Here is an 8,765-nt window from a genome sequence, read left to right as displayed (position 1 = left end):
TAATCACTCCTTTCAATGGCACCCTGTTCTTGAGAGAGAAAAAAATCAAATTTCTTGCCCCCATTCGTTTAACACGGAACACATTCTCCCTCTGACTAGCAGAAACACAAAGAAAATAAGGAAGATGCCTACTAACTTCTAACAAACCCTTCTTTGGAGGGCATATACAGTTGAAGTCAGAAGTTTACATACACCTTAGCCAAATACATTTCAACTCAGTTTTTCACAATTCCTGACATTTAATCCTAGTAAAAATTCCCTGTTTTAGGTCAGTTAGGATCACCACTTTTATTTTAAGAATGTGAAATGTCAGAATCATAGTAGAGAGAATGACTTATTTCAGCTTTTATTTCTTTCATCACATTCCCAGTGGGTCAGAAGTTTACATACACTAATTTAGTATTTGGTAGCATTGCCTTTAAATAGTTTAACTTGGGTCAAACGTTTTGGGTAGCCTTCCACAAGCTTCCCACAATAAGTTGCGTGAATTTTGGCCGATTCCTCCTGACAGAGCTGGTGTAACTGTCAGGTTTGTAGGATCCTTGCTCACACACGCTTTTTCAGTTCTGCCCACAAATTTTTGAGGACAGGGCTGTGTGAGCAGCTACTATCGCCAACAGTTCAACTCAGTATATTGACGACTCATCAGTTCATCATTGTGAATAAGAATTTGTTCTTAACTGATGAAAGGTTAAATAAAAAAATGTATTATTATTTTTATCTGTAAGTCAACATATCTCCACATCAAATTCAGGAACCAAAACATGCGGACTCTCCTTCACTGCAGCCGAGGTGAGTAAAACATTTAAACGTGTTAACCCTCGCAAGGCTGCAGGCCCAGACGGCATCCCCAGCCGCGCCCTCAGAGCATGCGCAGACCAGCTGGCTGGTGTGTTTACGGACATATTCAATCAATCCTTATCCCAGTCTGCTGTTCCCACATGCTTCAAGAGGGCCACCATTGTTCCTGTTCCCAAGAAAGCTAAGGTAACTGAGCTAAACGACTACCGCCCTGTAGCACTCACTTCCGTCATCATGAAGTGCTTTGAGAGTCAAGGACCATATCACCTCCACCCTACCTGACACCCTAGACCCACTCCAATTTGCTTACCGCCCAAATAGGTCCACAGACGATGCAATCTCAACCACACTGCCCTAACCCATCTGGACAAGATAAATACCTATGTGAGAATGCTATTCATCGACTACAGCTCAGCATTTAACACCATAGTACCCTCCAAACTCGTCATCAAGCTCGAGACCCTGGGTCTCGACCCCGCCCTGTGCAACTGGGTACTAGACTTCCTGACGGGCCGCCCCCAGGTGGTGAGGGCAGGTAACAACATCTCCACCCCGCTGATCCTCAACACTGGGGCCCCACAAGGGTGCGTTCTGAGCCCTCTCCTGTACTCCCTGTTCACCCACGACTGCGTGGCCACGCACGCCTCCAACTCAATCATCAAGTTTGCGGACGACACAACAGTGGTAGGCTTGATTACCAACAACGACGAGACGGCCTACAGGGAGGAGGTGAGGGCCCTCGATGAAGATACTCCAAACTTTGGGGATTTTTCTAATCCATCAGATATTATCTTGTAAAGGAGTGCGTAACTGGCGGCAGGGAAGTCAGGCGCAGGAGAGCAAAACTGGGTAATCAACTGAGCAGTTTTATTCATAAAAACCACCGGAAACCAGAACAACAAACAAATAGGTACAAAACCCGTCGCACACCAGCGAAACCGTGCACATCACTTACAATAAACATTTCCGCACAAAGACATGGGGGGGAACAGAGGGTTAAATACACAACATGTAATGAGGGAAATGAGACCAGGTGTGTGGGAAGACAAGACAAAAGGAAAATTAAAAGAGAATCGATGATGGCTAGAAGACCGGCGACGCCGAGCGCCTCCCGAACAAGGAGAGGAACCGACTTCGGCGGAAGTTGTGACATATCTGAATTATAGCACATGAAACCTTTTACTGGCACGGACAAATAATGAATGTATTTCAGTGATTTTGGTAGGAATTCAGGTATTCAATTTATTGTGAAATTTAGAAGGCACTCATATATATATTTTTTAATTGAATCAGGTATTTTGGTAATGCTTCATTTTAAGGGGTCCTTATTCAATGTAATTACCCTGTAACAAGTATTGTATAGTGACACTGTAAAAACATGTAACTGGTGGTAATTGCGGGGTGCAACAACGAATGCTTGTTACGAATGCTTGTTACCATGCTGGTTCAAATGTTTACGTTTCCGATAGCAACACATATCTCAGCCTGCACAAACCAACTGAAAACCCGACCACCTCATTGACACAACTCTGCAGTAAAGGGCTCTGGAGTCGGATGCACAGGCCCAATCGCAAAAACGGGTTCACAATGTTTCCACATCAAAAAAATACTTACAATTGTTAAATAATTTAATGGTGCATTTGAAAATCGGGCAATTACTTTAACCATCAATTAAACATTTTTTGAAACTATAATAAAAAGTTATGGTTAACATTGTGAAAGTCATTCATGCTTTCCAAATTGTAAGCCTATTATTAAAAGCTTGGTTGAATAAGGGTTTATAAATGCACTTAAAATGGTCATAAGACAAACTCTTATTCCATCATGTAACCTTGCAAGGGGTTTCCCTGTTGAGGAACATTCTCATTTTTGGATGGGATGCATTGGTGCAATTATTGATCTATCCCAGGAATTAAGGCATCATGTCAAGATCTCAATGATGTATATGCTGTATGGCTCTGGCACAGTAGCGTATGTGTATGTGGTGTAGGCTATTGCCCTGAAACAATAATATAGTAGCATCCAGAGTCTGCCAGTGCTTCTGATGGCCTTGCATCATGTGCATTCCCCTTTTGACAGATGTGTATACTGAACTTTCTATGATTTGATTATAAAAAATGCTGTACAGTACAATAAGAATAGGCTCTTTTTTAGTGTATCCTTTCATTCAGATCCACTCTGACTGCTCTGATTGCTGCACTATAATGGCTGTGTCTTGAGTTTTCCTCGATAGAAAGGATGAGAGGATTGGAGCCTAACCAGTTCTGCTACAGCGAGTAAAATAGTCAGAGTGAGGTGTTCTCTAATTTGTGTCTATTCCAGTGGCGACCCGTCATTCAGCGTAGGTGGGGCAGAGCCTGTTTTCATGTTTTCCTGAGCGTTGGTAACTGTGCTGTTTTGAGCCCCACATTTTTAGCACAAAAAAAGAGGGCTTGCATGTTTTGCATGTTATTTTGGAATTAATACGTGTCACATATCAGTTATAAAAATATATCACTGAGTTAATAAAGCTGCATACACTCATGTTCTATTATTTGTTTTCTTGAGTAAGGCAGCTCCAAAATGCAGGTGTTTCAGCATAGCTCAGTGCTTTCTGTGGTGGTGGGGCGTGCCAGCAAAAAATAGGAACATTACGCCGTGATTGGTTCAGTGTTCTGTCACTCATGAGGACACGTCATCGCAAAGTTTATGTCCTTAGAGAAAGAGAAATAATAGACATCCAAAATTTCAGCTCTTTGGGTCCTGCCATAGAGTTATATTACAAGTGCCCTTCCAAGATCATTGGCCACGGATAAAACAACAGTCAACAACAGTCACCCACGAAGCATCGTTACCCATCGCTCCACAAAAGCCGCGGTCCTTGCAGAGCAAGGGGAACTACTACTTCAAGGTCTCAGAGCAAGTGACGTCACCGATTGAAACGCTATTTAGCGCGCACCACCGCTAACTAAGCTAGCCGTTTCACATCCGTTACATACACAACAAGTTGGAAATCGCAAATTCAACAATGAGTCGTTTGGAAGGAATCAGTGGCTGACTGCAAGCAGTGCAAAGCAACCAGTAGCCTGTTATTCAATGGAGTGGCTGTGTGTTTGACAAAGTTTGATGACATAACCGCCGCACCACCTTCATGTTTAAGTGAGCACATCCCAAGCCAAGGTGAGTCCAAAAATGTCTTGTATGCTGCTGCATAAATTATGCAATATGCAAGGGAGATATGTATACTGTAGCTAAGAAAGTAATACTAAGTGTATGTTGTGTAGTAAGCTGTTAGTAGCCCATAATTTGGTATATTTTCACCTTTTAATTTCGCCTAACATTACTGTTCTGACTCGGTGGTGCTGCACAGTTTTTAAGAAATGTCATCATCTAATATTGTAAGTTTCATTGTCTGCTCCCTTTATTTATCCTACGGTTCTGACGTGGTGTACAGGTTAAATACTGCAAGAGCAGCCCACGTTCTGCATTCTGTTGCTGTACATTTCAAAAGTGCCGAACACATAGTTACTATATTGACTACGTCCGTTGTCATTCGCTCATTAATGTCTTAATCGAAATTACGGAATGACTCTTATCGTTCCCTTATGCCACATATGTCAGAGTCAAGGCCCGCGGGCCACATCCGGCCCGCAAGAAGGTTTTTTACGGCCCCTGGGATGATCTTGATTTATTATTAGAACCGGCCCGCAGCAAGCCGGCAGCCCGCAGATCTTTTACACGCACCAATACTACATTTCCCACAATGCAAAGGTGACGCACCGAGCAGTAGGCTGCTTCATTTCAATATTTATTGGCACAGCAGTCGTCAGCATCACAGTAAAATTAACTTTCAGATACCCATCAAAAATGGCAAAACGGAAGGTGGATACTGAGAACCGGGGGTTTCAAACAAGGTGGGAGTCGGAGTATATGTTCACGAAGGTAGCTGGAAAACCTGTGTGTCTTCTGTGTGGAGAAAGTGTGGCGGTACTGAAAGAGTATAATCTGAGACGACATTATGAAACGAAACACGCGGACAAAAACAAGAATATGGACATGGAACAAAGGCTACAAAAGGCCAGTTTTATTTTGGCAGAAGAGATCGCTAAATCAGCCCGGCCATTTACGGAGGGGGATTTCATCAAAAACTGCATGATTAAAGTTTGTGACGAAGTTTGCCCAGAAAAAAGGCAACTCTTTTTAAATGTGAGTCTGAGCAGAAACACCATTGCCGAGAGAGTAGACCAGTTGTCCATCAATCTAAAAGAGCAGCTTGTGAAAAAGGGAAAAGATTTTATTGCATATTCCTTGGCTGTGGATGAGAGCACCGACATTTCTGACATTGCCCAGTTGTCAATTTTCATCCGCGGAGTGGACTCCAACCTAAGCGTGACAGAGGAGTTTTTGGCTTTACGTCCTATGCATGGCACAACTACGGGGCATGATTTGTATGAAGAGGTGTCAAGATGTGTAAATGAGATGGAGCTGCCTTGGGAAAAACTCGTGGGTTTGACAACCGACGGAGCACCTGCGATGTGTGGACACAGGAGCGGACTGGTGGCGAAGATACGGGAAAAGATGCAAGAGGAAAACGCGACAGGTGAGCTGACAGCTTATCATTGTATCATACACCAGGAAGCGTTGTGCGGTAAAGCCTTGAAAATGGAGCATGTAATGAGCATCATCACGCGCACAGTTAACTTTATCAGAGCCAAAGGTTTGAATCACCGCCAGTTCAAGGCATTTCTGACGGAGTTAGAAACGGAGCATGGTGATTTGCCTTATCACACAGAGGTGCGATGGCTAAGCCAGGGAAAGGTGCTTCAAAGATGTTTCGAGCTTCGTGAGGAGATTTGTCTGTTCTTGGACAGCAAAGGGAAAGACACAACACAACTCCGAGACGAAATGTTTCTGTGTGAAATGGCTTTTCTGTGTGACATTACGAGTCATCTGAATGCAATAAACTTGCAGCTGCAGGGTCGGGATCGTGTCATCTCTGATATGTACAGTACAGTGAAGGCATTTAAAACCAAACTGACTCTGTGGGAGACGCAGATGCGGAAAGAAAATTTGAGCCACTTTCCCAGCTGCCAGACCATGAAAGAGAAGCTCTCTACCAGTGCGTTCCCGAGCACACAGTTGGCTGATAAAATAGGTATGCTTGCCGCTGACTTTCGACGCCGATTTGCTGACTTTGAAGCACAAAAAAGCAGGTTGGAACTGCTCGGTAACCCATTTGCTGTTGACGTGGAAAGCTCACCACCAAACCTCCAAATGGAGTTGATTGACCTCCAATGCAATGATGCACTGAGGGCAAAATATGCGGCAGTGGGTGCTGCGGAGTTCGCCCGTTTCCTCCCCGGCACAATGCCCCAGCTGCGCATCCAGGCTGCTCAAACGTTGTCTATGTTTGGCAGCACATACCTGTGTGAACAACTGTTTTCTTTGATGAACCTGAACAAAACATCACACAGAAGTCGACTTACTGCTGAACACCTCCACTCAATTCTGAGGATTTCTTCAGCTCAGAGCCTTACCCCGAACATTGATGAACTTGTGGAAAAGATGGGACACCACCAAGTATCACCCTCAACCTCAAACAAGTGAACATTACTGTGCAATCACATATTTAGAGTTTTTACTCAGTTCAAGTTTAAAAGTTAAAATTTAATATTTGTTTTCACTGCATGTTACTTCTCCTTAAACAAAGTGTTGTTTTTGATTAATAGATTTTTGCACTTTATTTTTTTGTATTTCAATCCAATTATATTTTTAAAATATTTCAGTTGAGTGGATGATAGACAATTGCTATTATTGTTTTTTCTTTGAAGTAAATTTAGCCCACTTTTGCTAAAATAGAAAATATAGTCTACTGATGGTGCCTTGAATACCGGTTTCTTTCATTTAATGTTCATGTTATGGGGATATTTATATAAAGGAAATTTGTCTTTTGTGTCTGTTGAAAATTAAAGATTACTGACAGAGCCATAAGAAAATATTGCTTTATTTATCTGATCATATTGTAATATATTTGTTAGGTTTTCAGTAGGTTCAATTAGGTTCACTAGACTATATGCGTCATTTAAAAATTTTTCAATGAACATTCGAACAGTCCGGCCCTCGTCTTGTAGCTGATTTTTTTATTTGGCCCTCCGTCCATTTGACTTTGACACCCCTGCCTTATGCCATCGTTTGTACATCTCAATTGTAAGTAGAAACCATATGCGTAAGCAAGTCAGCCATATCAGCTATGTTTTTAAACGAGGCCAAATTAATTGTTTTGCTGACAAACAAGGCTCCATTGACAGCCAGGTGTAGCGGTGGTAAGGATTCACTCCATTGTGCTGGAAAGAAAGCTCTGCTGTTGGGCCAGCTTTATGTAAGCCTTAACAGTTTGTGGGCACCGCTTGCCACCGTTATAGTGCAACTAATGTATTTTTTTGTGTTGTGTTTTTGCTGGAATGCATTTTTTTTTATATTTGAGTTTTCTCCACCAAGATTTACATGTTAAAATCACCACTGGTCTGGACGTAGCTAGCCAGCTAACCAACGTTAGCCGGTTAGCTTTGGTGCTTGACTGAGGTTGAGGTCAGAACGCTTGGATCAACCCAACTCCTTGGACAGACTGAACGCTCTGAATTTACAAACAATCTGACAACGCCCAGAGTGCACTCCAGAATGAATAAATGAACACACCCAAGTTGCTAGGTTTTTCAAACGTACTTCTACATTACAGCTATGTTGTTGCCATGGCAGCAGCCTAAGCAGAGAGCTCTATGTACATTTAAGTGTTTTTAATTGTTTTATCTGTTTTTGATAACATTGAGTTTTATTGCATATTTCTGGTGGTTTCGACCCACAGATTTGCAGATGGACTGGCAGGTCAATTCTTTTTGGCTTGGCTAGCTAGCTAATGTTAGCTGGCTGGCTAATTATTTTTGTTCGAATGATTCATCTGGCACAGCTTTTTTGTTTTACCTAGCTACTGGTTCCTGATCTTTTAAAACAGTCACCTGAAAGGAATGTGTAATGCAGTGCTGAGGCAGAGAGGGCTTGTAGTGAGGATGACTGGCTTGCAGTGTTGCCAACTCCTCAGTTAGGAAAGTAGTTATTGGCTGTCCTAAAAGTCACTAAATTACATCATCACCTAATTTGCATAATTGGCCATGTGAACGTAATTGTGATGGACGCTGTGGGAGAGACAAAAAGTGAGTAAAAAACACCCTAAATATGTTTAGAACTACAAATTAACTTTCGTCTGTCGATTCTTGTTTTTTTTAAATGTCACAATTCCAACCCTCCTCATTTATCCGGGCTTAGGACTGGCAAAAGTGACCCAAAATAGACACTCTGGCGGAGTTACTTCGTTTTTTATTTTATGTGTTTTAGTTTTCTTAATGTGGTTTGGTTAGGTTTTTAACCTATGGTCCACTTAGGAGCCTACAACAAGTCACAGGAAAATATTAACATTTTTAACCATAAATATTTTTTGTATACAAGCTACATTAGCAATTTAAATGGACCAAAAAGAGACAATAGAAAACTGTAAATGGCAATGTGAGAAAATTAACAGCCAACGGCGGCTTCCCGCATGCACGATTCATTTGCAGTCTGGACGCGGAGGGGTGAACATCTCCTGCTCTGACTGCAGCTGGGAGGGACTGCTGACGAGGACTTGGCCGCCTGTGAGTGCTTTGGGACGGGGGTGGGGCCCACGGCAGCACCTGCTACTCGTTAAGAGTAAGAACGATACGTGCTTTCACGTCAGTCTCCAATAACACCAGAAAAAGTTGCTAGATTTGTCGCTAGTCGTTTTTTATTTATTTTTTATTTGTCGCTAGAGGGGTCTGAATATAACGACAGTCGCTAAATTGGCAACACTGGCTCTGTGCGCACCTGCAACCAATTTGCCTTGTTAAATATCTGAGTTCCTTTGTCTTTTAATTCAGTGCCAAACAAACAATGCAGTTGTGAAAAACTCTCCC

Source organism: Oncorhynchus mykiss, chromosome 2, assembly GCF_057628025.1.
Source record: "Oncorhynchus mykiss isolate SJ-2025 chromosome 2, ASM5762802v1, whole genome shotgun sequence".
Taxonomy (NCBI): Eukaryota; Metazoa; Chordata; class Actinopteri; order Salmoniformes; family Salmonidae; genus Oncorhynchus; species Oncorhynchus mykiss.
The sequence above is the reverse complement of the archived record's forward strand: the minus strand, read 5'-3'. Positions refer to the sequence as shown.